General features: G+C 43.6%; 1 protein-coding gene across 11 annotated transcripts in view; it reads left to right on the top strand.

Moving 5' to 3' along the window:
- The window catches only part of nr4a2a (nuclear receptor subfamily 4, group A, member 2a), a 460443-nt gene that overhangs the window by 52591 nt on the left and 388772 nt on the right, over positions 1-19080 (top strand). The window contains exons 5-7 of one of the 11 annotated variants that reach the window (XR_009802873.1): positions 10115-10201; positions 12495-15392; positions 15526-15881. The exons of 6 other annotated variants lie outside the window; for them this stretch is intronic. The gene's annotated coding sequence lies outside the window, so the exon portion shown is untranslated. 4 more of the 11 variants (XR_009802870.1, XR_009802869.1, XR_009802871.1 and 1 more) reach the window with 4 other exon arrangements.

Below are 19080 nucleotides of genomic sequence, written 5' to 3'. Positions count from 1 at the left end.
ACTTACAGGCTAACGGCATACATTTCCCCCATTAGCCTTTACATCCATGTGTCATTGATTGGGCTAGCATGCTAAGCTACGCTAGTGTGATGGTGCTTTGCTCCTCAGTATTGGTTGCAGGAACATACTAGCTTTGTCAGACAAGATCATAGACTGTATTGGACAATATAGTTTACATACCAAATGTCCATATCCATTTATTACAAGTAATTCGAAAATGTAAATGCCTTACTTATCTACCTAGGAGGAAATTAGCAATCGTCTCCATCTTTCAAAAGCATCTAGATACAAATCCTCGTTTTGTTCCTGGCTTTGTCATGAATACGTTGAGAATGGTAACGAGGCCTTTTAGATTTACTAAGGTCTGACATGTTTAGTAACTTCACCAGTGGTAGTAGCTTGACGAAGAGGGCGGTGCATAACAACATTTTGGGGCTGTAAATCTAATTTTGAAATGCACATATCCTGGATGAACTACTGTGTATTGAGAGCGAAATAGGCACTGACACTACCCAAAACCCCATAGGTTTTATTTGTCGAAAATATAGTTTGCTCTGTCAGTTGGATGACACATCCACTTACAGGTTAACGGACATATATTTCCCCCGTTAGCCTATGCGTCCATGTGTCATTGACCGGGCTAGCAATGCTAAGCTACGCTGGTGTGATGGTGCTTTGCTCCTAGGCATTCGTTGCAGGAACATTCTAGCTTTGTCAGACAAGGTCATAGACTGTATTGGACAATATAGTTTACATACCAAATGTCCATTTCCATTTATTACAAGTAATTCGAAAACTTAAATGCCTTACTTATCTATCTAGGAGGAAATTAGCAATCGTCTCCATCTTTCAAAAGCATCTAGATACAAATCCTCGTTTTGTTCCTGGCTTTGTCATGAATACGTTGAGAATGGTAACGAGGCCTTTTAGATTTACTAAGGTCTGACATGTTTAGTAACTTCACCAGTGGTAGTAGCTTGACGAAGAGGGCGGTGCATAACAACAACATTTTGGGGCTGTAAATCTAATTTTGAAATGCACATATCCTGGATGAACTACTGTGTATTGAGAGCGAAATAGGCACTGACACTACCCAAAACCCCATAGGTTTTATTTGTCGAAAATATAGTTTGCTCTGTCAGTTGGATGACACACCCACATACAGGTTAACGGACATATATTTCCCCCGTTAGCCTATGCGTCCATGTGTCATTGACCGGGCTAGCATGCTAAGCTACGCTAGTGTGATGGTGCTTTGCTCCTAGGCATTCGTTGCAGGAACATACTAGCTTTGTCAGACAAGATCATAGACTGTATTGGACAATATAGTTTACATACCAAATGTCCATTTCCATTTGTTAAACATTAATTCGAAAATGTAAACGTCTTACTTATCTATGTAGAAGGAAATGAGTAATTAGTGATTGACTCCATCTTTCAAAGGCATCCCCGATACAAATCCTCGTTTTTTTCCTGGCTCTGTCATGAATACGTTGAGAATGGTAACATTGCCTTTTAGATTTTCTAAGGTCTGACATGTTTAGTAACTTCACCAGTGGTAGTAGCTCGACGAAGAGGGCGGTGCGTAACTGGCAACCTAGATATGACACACTCACAGACTTTTTAATTGGTCAAATGGTAGAGGGCGGGGTATCAAAATGAAAACAATAATATTTCGGGGCTGTAAATCTAATTTGGAAATGAGCATATCCCGGCTGTACAACAGTTATCAGCTACAGAGGTATTGGAAAATAACCTTTAAATACACGCGTCGGCTGTAATTGGAGAATATACAGTATATCTGCAATCCCGAACACTGAGGCCTGAGCGTTTTGGTATTTTATCCGAAATCCCATTGTAAATACTGGATCTAAATACGTCAACTGAGGATTTGTTTTCTCTCGCCAAGTGGCGCCTGCTGTGAGATATTGATCAGAGCGTATGCTGGTCAATCAACTAAATGATTGCCTATAAGCCCCCTCAGCCTTACCCGCAGGCTGGGAGACACCGGAGAGATCCGTAGGAAAGCAAATTACAGAAGACCCAGATATGAAGTGCCTGACCAGCGATAGTCCCCTGCAGCTTGGGAGAAGTGAGCAATGCAAATGTACAATAAACAGCGCCTAAGCTGGCGGAGGTCTTTCAATCACACGGGGGGCAAGAGTTCAACCCCTGCCATGCATAATCCCAGCCTTGACACCCCCTGGGACTCCGGCGTCCAACCTGCTCAATGGCACAAAGATATTAGATAGCCATATGTAGATTCACTAGGTAAACACACTCTGGATAACACAATACCATCTCTTTCCAAGCAGGAATATATATTTGGAGCTAAATTCTCCACAGCAGAATGGAGGGCTTAGCTCGGCGCTATCAAAATTCAACGCCGCGGCTGTTTGCTTTGTTTAACGTCCTCGTTTCGTAGGAATTGCCATCTCCTATTTGTGATTTAGGTTACCTGGCTGTTTGCATTATGGAGTGGACCAAACCGAGGAATGATTGATAGGGAGCTGGTGAAATGAACCATACTGAAAATGATAATGCTCTTCCTGTATATCTGGTGTATATATATATTTTGTTTTACATGTTATTTTTAACGCAATTTACAGTCCCTCTCCTGACACACTGGAGAGGGCCATAAAGGGTGAACATGGCAACCGCACACATATGCTCATTGTCGCTCCGTCTTGTGGGGGAGGGCGATAAGGGGCAGATTGAAGAATAGGGGGAGGTGTGGGCTGTAGACAATGTTCTTCAAGTCCGTGTAACCCCGCCGCCACTCTCCTCCAGCCCCCCGGCCCCCTCCTCCTTCGCCATCGCCCCAGCGGTCCCAGCAGGAGACACTCCAGCTTGGGAAGACGGTCCCTTCCGGGGGGGCTCCGCCATTGATGACACGACGGCGGGCCACTTTAGGCGTGCGTCACGTGAACGCCGAGAGGAGAGGGGCTCGGTGAGAAGCTGACACCGATCATCCAATCCTCCTGTCCATTATGTCAGACGCTGTGAAGTGGCAGGCCAAGTGTGAGGAAACCGCTGGATCGTCTGGCTTTTGATAAGAACAAATGTAGCATAAATAGCCATGGGGGGTCTTCTCGGATCGGGCTTAGGTGGTCCAAGATGGGTCCCTTTTAATTTTCTCCCTGAGAAAATACTCTAGCTGTGATTTAGAGCGGTATAGCTCGGTTGGTAGAGTGGCCGTGCCAGCGACTTGAGGGTTCCAGGTTCGATCCCCGCTTCCGCCATCTTAGTCAATCAATCAATCAATCAATGTTTACTTATATAGCCCTAAATCACTAGTGTCTCAAAGGGCTGCACAAACCACCACGACATCCTCGGTAGGCCCACATAAGGGCAAGGAAAACTCACACCCAGTGGGACACCGGTGACAACGATGACTATGAGAACATGATACTGTGATACTGATGATACTGATGACTATGAGAACATATGAGAACATGATACTGTGAAAGATCAATCCATAATGGATCCAACACAGTCGCGAGAGTCCAGTCCAAAGCGGATCCAACACAGCAGCGAGAGTCCCGTTCACAGCGGAGCCAGCAGGAAACCATCCCAAGCGGAGGCTGATCAGCAGCGCAGAGATGTCCCCAGCCGATACACAGGCGAGCAGTACATGGCCACCGGATCGGACCGGACTCCCTCCACAAGGGAGAGTGGGACATAGAAGAAAAAGAAAAGAAACGGCAGATCAACTGGTCTAAAAAGGGAGTCTATTTAAAGGCTAGAGTATACAAATGAGTTTTAAGGTGAGACTTAAATGCTTCTACTGAGGTGGCATCTCGAACTGTTACCGGGAGGGCATTCCAGAGTACTGGAGCCCGAAATGAAAAAGCTCTACAGCCCGCAGACTTTTTTTGGGCTTTAGGAATCATTAATAAGCCAGTCACTGCCCTTGTGTCCTCAGGCAACACACTTTACCCACCTTGCTGCCAGTTCCACCCACACTGGTTTAAAGGCCTACTGAAATGAGATGTTCTTATTTAAACGGGGATAGCAGGTCCATTCTATGTGTCATACTTGATCATTTCGCGATATTGCCATATTTTTGCTGAAAGGATTTAGTAGAGAACATCCACGATAAAGTTCGCTACTTTTGGTCGCTAATAGAAAAGCTCTGCCTGTACCGGAAGTATGTGTGCGGTGACGTCACGAGTTGCAGGGCTCCACACATATTCACATTGTTTTTAATGGGAGCCACCAGCAGTAAGAGCAATTCGGAGCGTGAAAGCGACAATTTCCCCATTAATTTGAGCGAGGATGAAAGATTTGTGAATTAGGATATTGATAGTGAAGGACACGTGTAATTAGACACATTTACTAAGATAATTCTCGAAGATCCCTTATCTGCTTATTGTTTTAATAGTGTTTTAGTGAGATTTTAAAGATTGTAAAGACATACCTCGAGGTCGGGTGGCTGCGGTGAACACAAAGTGTCTCAGAGAGAAGCCGAGGAGCCAAGCTCACAGCTGCCTTTTAAACAGCTGCTGCAGGACGACGAATAATCCATTGATGTCTCCGGTAAGATATATATATCACAATTTCCCCATCCAAAAACGTGCTGGTTGACGTAGAGAAAACATGTTCGCTTGACCGCTCCGCTTCACAACAAACAAAGAAACATCGGCTGCAATACACCGCTTTCCACCAACAGCATTGTTTTTTATAGTCTCCATTATTAAACGAACAAATTGCAAAATATTCAGCAACACAGATGTCCAAAATACCGTGTAATTATGCGGTTAAAGCAAACTCGCGGGCAATTTAAAATTGCAATTTAGTAAACTAAAGCGGCCGTATTGGCATGTGTTGCAATGTTAATATTTCATCATTGATATATAAACTATCAGACTGCGTGGTCGCTAGTAGTGACTTTCAGTAGGCCTTTAAATATAACTTAGATGTTGGGTTTCACTAAGTAAGCGCTTTGAGTCACTAGCGAAAAAGTGTTATATAAATACAATTCACTTCACTTTGTGTCTGTTTTTCAACCACTGTGCCACTAATTTCACATAATTGGGTTAAAAATCTTTTTTGCACACAAGTAATCATAATCCGTAAATAATGTGCGGTTCTTGAGTGTCTGTGCTGTAGTAGGCGGCAACGGGTAGCTAATTACTTTGTAGATGTCGGGAACATGGTTTGTCGTGATCACAATATGCAGACAGAGGGAGGCAAGGTGCAGGTAAAAAGGAATCTTATGCTTAAATCAAAAATAAACAAAAGGCGAGTGCCGCTAAGAAAAGACATTGAAGCTTAGGCGTGGCTATGCAGAACGGAACTAAAACTGAACTGGCTGCAAAGTAAACAAACGCAGAATGCTGGATGACAGCAACGACTTAGTGTGTGGAGCAGCAGACAGCGTCCACAAAGTACATCCGTACATGACATGACAATCAACAATGTCCGCACAACTAAAATAGTCTGGCTTGTGAAAACAAAGCAGGTGTGGAGAATAGCGACCGGAGTGAGAATCGGCACCTCCAAGTCCGAGTCCATGGTTCTTGCCCGGAAAAGGGTGGAGTGCCATCTCCGGGTTGGGGAGGAGACCCTGCCCCAAGTGGAGGAGTTCAAGTACCTAGGAGTCTTGTTCACGAGTGAGGGAAGAGTGGATCGTGAGATCGACAGGCGGATCGGTGCGGCGTCTTCAGTAATGCGGACGTTGTATCGATCCGTTGTGGTGAAGAAGGAGCTGAGCCGGAAGGCAAAGCTCTCAATTTACCGGTCGATCTACGTTCCCATCCTCACCTATGGTCATGAGCTTTGGGTCATGACCGAAAGGATAAGATCACGGGTACAAGCGGCCCAAATGAGTTTCCTGCTCTCCCTTAGAGATAGGGTGAGAAGCTCTGCCATCCGGGAGGAGCTCAAAGTAAAGCTGCTGCTCCTCCACATCGAGAGGAGCCAGATGAGGTGGTTCGGGCATCTGGTCAGGATGCCACCCGAACGCCTCCCTAGGGAGGTGTTTAGGGCACGTCCGACCGGTAAGAGGCCACGGGGAAGAGCCAGGACACGTTGGGAAGACTATGTCTCCCGGCTGGCCTGGGAACGCCTCGGGATCCCCCGGGAAGAGCTGGACGAAGTGGCTGGGGAGAGGGAAGTCTGGGCTTCCCTGCTTAGGCTGCTGCCCCCGCGACCCGACCTCGGATAAGCGGAAGATGATGGATGGATGGATGGAAAAAGCGACGGCTCCAGGCGGCGGCAGTGGGACCGTTTCTGATGTAATTAGACAAATCTACTAAGATAATTCTGGAAGATCCCTTATCTGTTTATTGTTTTAATAGTGTTTTAGTTAGATTTTAAAGACATACCTGAAAGTCGGATGGCTGCGGTGAACGCCAGTGTCTCTCAGAGAAGCCGATGGAGGAGTCAAGATCACAGCTGCCTTTTTGAGCTGCAGGAGGAAGTCACATAATCCACTGAAGTCTCCGGTAAAAGCCGACTTAATATCACAATTTTCCCATCCAAAAACTTGCTGGTTGACGTAGAAAACATGTTCGCTTGACCGCTCTGTGTTAAAGCTTCACAACAAACAAAGAAACACAGGCTGTGTCTTGTTTACTAAAGACAGCTGCAATCCACCGCTTTCCACCAACAGCATTCTTCTTTGACGTCTCCATTATTAATTGAACAAATTGCAAAATATTCAGCAACACAGATTTCCAAGTTACTGTGTAATTATGCGATGAAAAGAGACGACTTTTAGCCGTAAGTGATGCTGGGCTAATATGTCCGCTACAACCGGTGACGTCACAAACACGCGTCATCATTCCGCGACGTTTTAAACAAGAAACTCCGCGGGAAATTTAAAATTGTAATTTAGTAAACTAAACCGGCCGTATTGGCATGTGTTGCAATGTTAATATTTAATCATTGATGTATAAACTATCAGACTGCGTGGTCGCTAGTAGTGGCTTTCAGTAGGCCTTTAACGTGGGGAGACTGGTGCACAGACAGTCACCACACGATCCTTGACAGAATCAGGTCAGGGTCCAGGGGCATGGAGTCCAAGAGGACTGGGGAACTTTTTCTGCTGCAGTTTTCTTCTGCCATCGCAGCCGTTGTGGTAGTTCTTAAATCTACCGTCTTCCGCCTGCTCCGCCATTAAGGTCTTCACCGTATCTGTCAAGTTATGTTTGTTTGTTTTTGTTCTCCCCTAACTTGAAAAAGGGTTTTAATATTTTGACCAGGGGTTTCACTGGGACTTCACTCCTTGTTTCAATCCAATGATGAGACAAATCTTTGTTTCTCCTTTTATTTTGGACTTGATTGTCTCTTTTTTTTCATCGAATAACTGTAAGGTGAAAAACCTTTGGAAAGGGTTGACAAATACAAAAGCAATTAGAGACCAATATAAACAAATTACAATAAACCATTTTTAAAGCCAAAGTGTTACCAAAAGTACATATAGTGACCCTTAACAGCTTGGATTTGACATTCAATCAATCAATGTTTATTTATATAGCCCCAAATCACAAATGTCTCAAAGGACTGCACAAATCATTACGACTAAAACATCCTCGAAAGAACCCACAAAAGGGCAAGGAAAACTCACACCCAGTGGGCAGGGAGAATTCACATCCAGTGGGACGCCAGTGACAATGCTGACTATGAGAAACCTTGGAGAGGACCTCAGATGTGGGCAACCCCCCCCTCTAGGGGACCGAAAGCAATGGATGTCGAGCGGGTCCAACATGATACTGTGAAAGTTCAATCCATAGTGGCTCCAACACAGCCGCGAGAGTTCAGTTCAAAGCGGATCCAAGACAGCAGCGAGAGTCCCGTCCACAGGAGACCATCTCAAGTGGAGGCGGATCAGCAGCGTAGAGATGTCCCCAACCGATACACAGGCGAGCGGTCCATCCTGGGTCTCGACTCTGGACAGCCAGTACTTCATCCATGGTCATCGGACCGGACCCCCTCCACAATGGAGGGGGGGGGGACATAGGAGAAAGAAAAGAAGCGGCAGATCAACTGGTCTAAAAAGGAGGTCTATTTAAAGGCTAGAGTATACAGATGAGTTTAAACATTTAACAACCAACCACTTGGCAATTAAAATAAATTCAACATATCAAATCCAAACATCAAAATAATTTCAAGTTATCTCCCCGTCAGCCACCCAGATCTCTGTAAACAGTTGTCACTTCTGTATTTGGTCAATTCTCCTGGAGCAGTGTTTGTTGGCCTCTTCTGTATTCGGTCATTTGTCCTCGAGCTGGAACCGCAGACTTAAAATGATTGGATTTTGATTGCTTCAGGTGAGAGCCTTCCTGATTAGTGACGGTCTTCAGCTGTTGGGATTTTGTGTCTGTAATTCCATGTATGTCCTCTGGGGAGAAATGGGAGCCAAACTCATATTTGGACATGATCCCTTCTGTGTGGGTGAAGGCTTTGGCCTTGTGTAGAGTTTGCCAAAACAGTATCCCTGGCGAGGGGGAAGTCAGGTACGAAGCCTTTGCCAAGGCCCACCTGGGGTAACAGTAGTAAAGGTGCCCTAAGGACCCCAGAGAGGAGCCTCCACTGCCGGATGCACTTTATCGGCATGCCCAGGACCCTTGGGGGGTACACATACGCCTTCTTGGTATGACAAGGTCACAGATTGCTTTCTTATAAAGGAACGGAGGGTAGAATTTACGTATAAATAAACCAACACATTATGACGTAGGCGGAAATTGAGCTTCCCGTCCTTGAGAGAGCAGCATCCGCCACTGATGCACCCGAGTTTGTCCATTTCAGAAACTTGTCTATGGGTACTGCGAAGCCAAAAGCATGTAGCCGGAGGCTGCATAATGTGCCACTAAACATATGTGAGCCTGTCCAGAAATGTAAGCACTCGTGAGTAAGTGATGATAATGATGGCAGAAGAGGAATCTATTAGCCCTTTGCGTTTTTTGCATGCTTAATAATCAGATTAATTCAATGACACTAATTTAGAGCAAATGATGGGCCCAACGGTGTTAATTCAACCTGTGTTTCCAGATGCTCATTTCTAAACAGCGAAGTGAACTAGCTAATCACGGACCACCATCTGGGAATTCCCCCTCCGAGGGCGGCAATAGGAGACTTAATGTGTTTTAAGAACAGCGACTGATGGCTGCCTGCATCCAAACATATTGAAGCTGGCGTTTCATGGCTGTCTTTCTGACAAATGTGAGAGCCTTGGTTGTTAAATCCCCTTCATTTAAGGCAGTGGTTCCCAACCACCTGTCCGGGGTGTCGATGATATATAACCGACCTCATTTTCTCATACTTAAAGGCCTACTGAAATGAGATTTTCTTATTTAAACGGGGTTAACAGGTCCATTCTATGTGTCATACTTGATCATTTCACGATATTATAAGTGAGTGAATTATATTTATATAGCGCTTTTCTCTAGTGACTCAAAGCGCTTTACATAGTGAAACCCAATATCTAAGTTACATTTAAAGCAGTGTGGGTGGCACTGGGAGCAGGTGGGTAAAGTGTCTTGCCCAAGGACACAACGTCAGTGACTAGGATGGCAGAAGCGGGAATCGAACCTGCAACCCTCAAGTTGCTGGCACGGCCACTCTACCAACCGAGCTATACCGCCCCCATATTGCCATATCTTTGTTAAAAGGATTTAGTAGAGGTAAAGTTCGCAACTTTTGGTCGCTAATAAAAAAGCCTTGCCTGTACCGGAAGTAGCAGACAATGTGCGTGTGATGTCACGGGTTGTGGAGCTCCTCACATCCTCACATTGTTTACAATCATGGCCACCAGCAACGAGAGCGATTCGGACCGAGAAAGCAATGATTTCCCCATTAATTTGAGCAATGATGAAAGATTCGTGGATGAGAGAAGTGAGAGTGAAGGACTAGAAAAAAAAAAAACTAGACACCAGAGCAATTCACATATTAGACAAATTTACTAGGATAATTCTGGAAAATCCCTTATCTGCTTATTGTGTTACTAGTGTTTTAGTGAGATTATATGGTCGTACCTGTGCAACCGGAAAGTCGGAGGGGTGTGGTGACCGCCAGTGTCTCCGAGGGAAGCCACGTTTCTCGACGAGACACAGGCAGCCGTTGGGGCTGGGCTGACATTTTTTTCTTCTTCCCTCCTCCACGATGGAAGCATTTGACGGTTGGGGGCGGCCGGTGGGAGGAGGCAAGAAAGTCCGCAGCTGCGTCTTTTCCCGGAAGCTCTCCGCTCATGTCTACGGTAAGAGCCAACTTTATACCACCATTTTCCCACCGAAACCTGCCGGTTGACATATGGTAGGTAACAATGTTCGCTTGACCGCTCTGTTCCATATTAAAGCTTCACCTTCATCTTTAGGGAACGTAAACAAAGAAACACTGGCTGTGTTTGTGTTGCTACAGCCGGCCGCAATCCACCGCTTTCCACCAACATCTTTCTTCTTTGACGTCTCCATTATTAATTGAACAAATTCCAAAAGATTCAGCAACACAGATGTCCAGAATACTGTGTAATTATGCGATTAAAGCAGACGAGTTTTTGCCGTAATCGGTGCTGGAAGAACATGTCCGCTACAACCCGTGACATCATTAGTTTACTAAATTGCAATTTAGTAAACTAAAGCGGCCGTATTGGCATGTGTTGCAATGTTAATATTTCATCATTGATATATAAACTATCAGACTGCGTGGTCGCTAGTAGTGGGTTTCCCTAGGCCTTAAAGTTTCGTCCGTCTCACCAGACACACCAATAAACTTGATCATGTTACAAAACTCCTGATACAAAGTTGCCATTTGCTACATTTGTGACATCATTGTTACATGTTACAATGCAAATTTATAAACATATAGCATCTAAAGTTGCCAAATCGTAGCCAAAAGCTACGTTCGCTCTGCAGTCCGTAGTTTGAAGACCTAAGATCAAGGCAGATCAGAAACAATGTGACCGTAGTAGCACGAGAAGTGCTTAATTGTTGCATATAATAATTGAGCTAAAAGTAGAAAATACACGTCTTCTTTGGCCTGGTAAGTTAAAGCAGTGTTTTTCAACCACTGTGCCGTGGCACACAGGTGTGCTGTGAGATACAGTCTGGTGTGCTGTGGGAGATTGTCTAATTTCACCTATTTGGGGTCAAATTGTTTTTAAACCAGTAATTATAGTCTGCAAATGATGTGTTGTTGTTGTTGTTGTTGTTGAGTGTCGGTGTTGTCTAGAGCTTGGCAGAGTAACTGCAATACTTTTCCATATCAGTAGGTGGCAACAGGTGCCAATTGCTTTGTAGATGTCGGAAAAAAGCAGGAGGTGGTGTGCAGTTAAAAGTGTGTCTAATGCTTAAACCAAAAATAAACAAGAAGTGAGTGCCTCTAAGAAAGGGCATTGAAGCCTAGGGAAGGCTAAACAGAACAAAACTAAAACTGAACTGACTACAAAGTAAACAAAAACAGAATGCTGGACGACAGCAAAGACTTACTGTGGAGCAAAGACGGCGTCCACATCCGAACATGTCATGACAATCAACAATGTCCCTACAAAGAAGGATTGAAATAATTTTGAATTGCTAAAACAAAGTAGATGCGGAAAATATCGCTGAAAAAGACATGAAACTGCTATAGGAAAATACCAAAAAAGGAGAAAAATCCACCAAAATAGGAGTGCAAGACAATAACTAAAACACTACACACAGGAAAACAGCACAAAACTCAAAAAAAGTCAGTGCGTGATGTGACAGGTGGTGACAGTACACCTACTTTGAGACAAGAGCTATAGTGATGCATGCTTGGTTATGGTTTAAGGTCATATCCAACAATTGCGACAACAACGCAACCTTAAAGTGAATAAGCGGTAGAAAATGGATGGATGGATGGACTTTATACTGTCAACCGAGTTTCGTTTTTTAATTATTTCTGCTTATGGTGTGCCTTTGGATTTTTTTTACGTAAAAAAGGTGCCTTGGCTCAAAAAAACATTGATAAACACTCAGTTAAAGGCTAACATTACCACCAGACCTATGCAAGCGTCAATATATACCTGGATGTTGCAGAAAAAAGACCATATATTTTTTTAACCGATTTCCGAACTCTAAATGGGTGAATTTTGGTGAATTAAACGCCTTTCTATTTATCGCTCTCGGAGCAATGTCAGAACGTGACGTCACACAGGTAATAAAGCCGCCATTTTGTCAAACACATTACAAACACCGCATCTCATCTCTGTTATTTTCCGTTTTTTCGACCATTTTCTGGAACCTTGGAGACATCATGCCTCGTCGGTGTGTTGTCGGAGGGTGTAACAACACTAACAGGGAGGGATTCAAGTTGCACCACTGGCCCAAAGATGCGAAAGTGGCAAGAAATTGGACAAAATTTGTTGAAAATACGAGGGTGTGGGGAAAGACGACGAAACGGTCAGTCGTTTGTTCCGCACACTTTACCGCCGAAAGCTATGCTACTACAGAGATGGCAAGATTGTGTGGATATCCTGCGACGCTCAAAGCAGATGCATTTCCAACATTAAAGTCAAAGAAATCTTCCGCCAGACCCCCATCGAATGTACCGGAGTGTCTGCACATTTTACCGGCGGTACTAAGGCAGACATGGCACAGAGATGTGTGGATAACCTGCAGATGCATTTGCAACGATAAAGTCAACGAAATCACAAAGGTGGGTTTTGTTGATGTTGACTTATTTGCTAATCAGACATATTTGGTCGCGGCGTGACTGCCAGTTAATCGATGCTAAGATGTTACGCTAATCGACGCTAACATGCTATTTACCGGCGGTACTAAGGCAGACATGGCACAGAGATGTATGGATAACCTGCAGATGCATTTGCAACAATAAAGTCAACTAAATCACAAAGGTGAGTTTTGTTGGCTGCCCCCGAGACCCGACCTCGGATAAGTGGAAGAAGATAGATGTGGATGTGCCACCTATAAACCATCAGATACTAAAGCCCAAAAAAATTGCCTACTACTAGCAAAAATAAGTAAAAAAAACAACAAAAGTCTATGGAGAGCATTTTTGCAAAGGGAAAAGGCCAGGGGCTCCCACTAATTGATTGATTGATTGATTGATACTTTTATTAGTAGATTGCACAGTTCAGTACATATTTTGTACAATTGACCACTAAATGGTAACACCCCAATAAGTTTTTCAACTTGTTTAAGTCGGGGTCCACGTTAATCAATTCATCAATTTAAGGTTTTACTACTTACGTATAAAATACTACACGGTCTAGCTCCAGCCTATCTTGCCGATTGTATTGTACCGTATGTCCCGGCAAGAAATCTGCGTTCAAAAGACTCCGGCTTATTAGTGATTCCTAGAGCTCAAAAAAAGTCTGCGGGCTATAGAGCGTTTTCCGTTCGGGCTCCAGTACTCTGGAATGCCCTACCGGTAACAGTTCGAGATGCTACCTCAGTAGAAGCATTTAAGTCTCATCTTAAAACTCATCTGTATACTCTAGCCTTTAAATAGACCTCCTTTTTAGACCAGTTGATCTGCCGCTTCTTTTCTTTCTCCTATGTCCCCCCCTCCCTTGTGGAGGGGGTCCGGTCCGATGACCATGGATGAAGTACTGACTGTCCAGAGTCGAGACCCAGGATGGACCGCTCGTCGGGACCCAGGATGGACCGCTCGCCTGTATCGGTTGGGGACATCTCTACGCTGCTGATCCGCTTGAGATGGTTTCCTGTGGACGGGACTCTCACTGCTGTCTTGGAGCCACTATGGATTGAACTTTCACAGTATCATGTTAGACCCGCTCGACATCCATTGCTTTCGGTCCCCTAGAGGGGGGGGGGTTGCCCACATCTGAGGTCCTCTCCAAGGTTTCTCATAGTCAGCATTGTCGCTGGCGTCCCACTGAATGTGAATTCTCCCTGCCCACTGGGTGTGAGTTTTCCTTGCCCTTTTGTGGGTTCTTCCGAGGATGTTGTAGTCGTAATGATTTGTGCAGTCCTTTGAGACATTTGTGATTTGGGGCTATATAAATAAACATTGATTGATTGATTGATGGTAAACGTTAATGGTGAGTTTTTTTCATGTATTCATTTTTCATGGACCTATTTTCTATATTTATCTGCCACAAGTGGACGGCCAGTCGGTGAATATAATGCTTACATTAAACTGGTCCCTGGTGCAAAAAATAGGTTTGGGGACCCCTGATTTAAGGGAGCTAATGCAAATGAAGGTAAATAAGGTCAGTGTGGCTATGTTAACAATTAGCATGTCTTACAGGTGTAATTCTGTAAGCATGGCGTCAAGATGCTTTTGCTTCGGTGAGAATCACTCAAAGATGGAGACTTAATAATCCCCAAATTTTAACCGTGTATGGAAAAAAAAAAAAAAATCATGCAAATGAAGCAGGTTCTGAATTGGAAGAGACGGCGTTTGGGTGACATTAATCAAAGAAAAATATGCAGACAAAGGTGACAGTAATCCCAATACTCACGCATAAGTGGCACAGCTGTGATTCGGCTCACTTCATAGCTGAACATGTGCGGATCGCAGCCAAAATGGGAAATTCCATACATCGGGAAAAAGCGCCCTCTCTCATTAATTTTATTTTAGCTCACGGTGATCAAGTGGATACTGACTTCTTTTTTCACACTTACATGCCCCCGCCTTCCAATTACAATAATGCAATTACATGTAACTTTTGGTTTTTTTTTTCCATTAACACTCAAAGTTGGCGCAGGAGAGCGGATTAAAAGGAAAAAAAAAAAATGTTGCCCAGTAAAGAAGGATCCGACCTGTTTAAATGAGCACGGAATCTTACGACATATACATTGCAAGGTTGTCCTTTTGCTTAAGACAATACTGCGTCCACCTGTGTAGTTTAAATACAAATACCTATTACCGACCTTCTGTTCAGTATTCCTTCAGAAACTGTTGAGACCAACACAGTCCAACACACCCTTGTTTGGTGTTCAGGTATGGGCGACCCGTTTTCATTTTTTATTAATAGAAAAATGATACAATTATTTAATTTTTCAAACTGAGACTCAATGACTTTGGCTCTTTTTCTGTGAAAAACATATATCAGAATACATATTCAGAGACCACACACCATACACCTCTCCTACACATTTCAATGACATATAAGATGTCCGGGTCCATTGGACCCAGGGCTAATAGAAGTGTGGAAATTGATGTTCTGTGTAACACACACACACACACACACACACACAGGAGGAGGACAGGGTGTAGGTACACAGAACATCAAAGGGTCAAAATGTGCGAGAAAATGAGAGCAAACAGTGTTGACGAACAATGTTGCAACCTTGTGTGGGAACCGCGGGTGCAGAAACACAAAAGAAGAATGCCTGTGGGATGCAGGAACTGGCAGATACATTTTCCATGCAACATTCATATTGTTGTTACTCAGCCAGTAAACAACCTTACCCAAATAAACATCTGTGTATTGGGGTAAGGTAAACATCCATCCATCCATCCATTTTCTACCGCTTATTCCCTTTCGGGGTCGCGGGGGGCGCTGGCGCCTACCTCAGCTACAATCGGGCGGAAGGCAGGGTACACCCTGGACAAGTCGCCACCTCATCGCAGGTAAACATCTATTCAGTATTTTAACATAAAAGTGTTTTTGTGAGGCATTAAAAGACACAAAATGCAACGGGTCCATCAGACCCGACAAAAATAGGAACATTACACAAAGGTTAAGAAATACATAAAATTGACTAAGGTATCACAGAGCTAAGACATCCAGATATGTAAGCTGGGAAAGTTCTGTGATCTTTAGGCAATACCACGATCTACTCACCACATTATGCCTGGAATATTGCATATGTTTATTTCCATGAGCTGGATTTTGATCTGTAGGGCCTACTGAAATTAGATTTTCTTATTTAAACGGGGATATCAGGTCCATTCTTTTGCAACTTTTGGTCGCTAATAAAAAATCCTTGCCTTTACAGGAAGTAGCAGACGATGTCCGCGTGACGTCACTGGTTGTAGGGCTCCTCACATCCTTACATTGTTTATAATGTGAGCCTCCAGCAGCAAGAACTATTCGGACGAAGAAAGCGACAATTTCCCCATTAATTTGAGCGAGGATGAAAGATTCGTGGATGAGGAAATTTAGAGTGAAGGCATAGAAAAAAAAAGGCGAGGGCAAGTGAGAACGTTTCAGATGCTATTAGACACATTTACTAAGATAATTCTGGGAAATCCCTTATCTGCCTATTGTGTTGCTAGTGTTTTAGTGAGTTAAAGAGTACCTTAAAGTCGGAAAATAATAGGTTGAGCCTCCAGCAGCAAGAACTATTCGGACGAAGAAAGCGACAATTTCCCCATTAATTTGAGCGAGGATGAAAGATTCGTGGATGAGGAAATTTAGAGTGAAGGCATAAAAAAAAAAAAGGAAAAAAAAAGGCGAGGGCAAGTGAGAACGATTCAGATGCTATTAGACACATTTACTAAGATAATTCTGGGAAATCCCTTATCTGCCTATTGTGTTGCTAGTGTTTTAGTGAGTTAAAGAGTACCTTAAAGTCGGAAAATAATAGGTTGAGCCTCCAGCAGCAAGAACTATTCGGACGAAGAAAGCGACAATTTCCCCATTAATTTGAGCGAGGATGAAAGATTCGTGGATGAGGACATTTCGAGTGAAGGCATAGAAAAAAAAAAAGGAAAAAAAAAGGCGAGGGCAAGTGAGAACGATTCAGATGATATTAGACACATTTACTAAGATAATTCTGGGAAATCCCTTATCTGCCTATTGTGTTGCTAGTGTTTTAGTGAGTTAAAGAGTACCTTAAAGTCGGAAAATAATAGGTTGAGCCTCCAGCAGCAAGAACTATTCGGACGAAGAAAGCGACAATTTCCCCATTAATTTGAGCGAGGATGTAAGATTAGTGGATGAGGAAATTTAGAGTGAAGGCATAGAAAAAAAAAAAAAGGAAAAAAAAAGGCGAGGGCAAGTGAGAACGATTCAGATGCTATTAGACACATTTACTAAGATAATTCTGGGAAATCCCTTATCTGCCTATTGTGTTGCTAGTGTTTTAGTGAGTTAAAGAGTACCTTAAAGTCGGAAAATAATAGGTTATAATTTGGTCCTTGGATTGGATGTGACTCTACCAAGGAATGACCATACTGTCCTGGGCCGTGCGTCATAGCATATTTTATTTGTTTGTGTCGACTCAGTGTTCCCCATAAATAATATCACATTACAAATTGTCTTTCATATTGAGATGTATTTCTATCAATGTGTTACCATATTAAGATGTATTCTACTCTTCAGAAAGTTCTCACAGGTCCCACAGTCAGAATCAGAAATACTTTAATAATCCCCGAGGGGTAATTAGGAATTTTCAACACAATCCCATTCAAGATCAGACAAACATTACAGGGAGACAGAACAGGATAGCTGACAGGTCTGCCAACTTCCGCCGCCCCTTTACAAAAAAATTTTAGAAACAGAAAAAATATTCCAGTCCAAGCCTGGGCCCAAGGGGGAAAAAAAACAACCTCATAGTCATAGCACACATAAACATGTGTGTAGAAGGGAAACATCACAGAACACAAATTACATTAAAGACATTAGAATGGCAGATCTGATGCAACCAGCCACTTATACAAACAGCTACAAAAGTAAGCGGACTCCGGTGTGGCAGAGACTGAGCACGGCCAAAAGGCTAACGGGAGGAAGATCTAGAAGTTCACAAAAAAGCACCGTAGAAGTCCTCTGGTGCTGCCCAGCCGTCTATCACCCCTAAGGGATTCGCGTATGTCACAGCCCCTGTGGGTCATCTCTTGCTGCCAAGCAATTGTGCCCGCTAAGCTAGCAGTGGACGGATCAAAAAAGAGAAACATTTCTGATGAAAAGAGAACATTTAAATGCCTCATGGAAAGATTAATTTGTTTTCATTGACGGTATTGTTATTTTCCCTTTTAGTCAAATGAAATGTGCTGCAGTTGTATGCCTTTAGAACAGGGGTCTCAAACTCTATTTACCTGGGGGCCACTGGATGGAGAAACTGGGTGAGGCTGGGCAGCAATAAAATATATCTTAATCAAATCTAACTTGCATTTTTTAAGGAATTCACCTTCTTAGATTGACTTTCCCGCCCTAGCAACATACTTGCCAACTCTCGCGATCTTTCCGGGTAACACCGAATATCAGTGCCCCCGAATACCTGGACAACAATATTAAGGGCATGTCGTGATGGCACTGCATTCCGGGTACGCTTTTCCACCATTCGAACAATGTGCCAGTCCAGACACATATTGTAAAAGCTCCTGCAGACCTACGGAAGTGTCTGTTACAAATATGCGCCACACTGTGAACCCACACCAAACAAGATTGACAAGCAAATTTTGGGAGAACATCCGCACCTAACACAACATAAACACCAGTGCAGCCCTAGCTCTTCCGTGCAATAATAGGGGACAGGGTTGGGGGGGGGGTGGGTGTATATCGTAGCCCGGAATAGTCAGGGCTGCATGGGATTCTGGGTATTTGTTCTGTTGCGTTTATGTTGTATTACGGTGCGGATGTTCTTCCAAAATCTGTTTTTCATTCTTGTTTGGTGTGGGTTCACAGTGTGGCACATATGTGTAACAGTGTTAAAGTTGTTTATACGGCCACCCTCAGTGTGACCTGTATGGCTGTTGATCAACTATGTCTTGCAGTTGCTTACTGCGTCTACAGAAACCACTTATAACGTGTGGCTGGGTTGGCACGCTGTTTTTACAGGTTGCAGAGGACATTAAAAGCAGTACCTCCACAGTGCCCCCTTAATATTGTTGTTTGGGTGAAATTCATGAGAATGATTATCCCCCTGGCAGTGAAATTTGGGGGGGTCTCCTGGAAAAATCAAGGGTATAAAAGTAAGACACTGTAAAGCAGTGGTCCCCAACCACCGGGCTGTGGCACGGTACCGGGCCGTGGCCCGATTGGTACCGGGCCGCAGAAGAATTTTTTATTCATTTTTATAAAAAAAAAAACATTTTTACATTTTTTTTTAATGAAATCAACATAAAAAAAACACAATATACACTTAAAATTAGTGCACCAACCACAAAAACCTCCCTTTTTAATGACAATAATGTCCCTTTTTCATGACAAAGAAAAAAAAAAAAAAAAAAGATCCCCCCCCG

The sequence above is a fragment of the Nerophis ophidion genome, linkage group LG19 (genome assembly GCF_033978795.1).
Source record: "Nerophis ophidion isolate RoL-2023_Sa linkage group LG19, RoL_Noph_v1.0, whole genome shotgun sequence".
Lineage (NCBI taxonomy): Eukaryota > Metazoa > Chordata > Actinopteri > Syngnathiformes > Syngnathidae > Nerophis > Nerophis ophidion.
The sequence above is the reverse complement of the archived record's forward strand: the minus strand, read 5'-3'. Positions and strand labels throughout refer to the sequence as shown.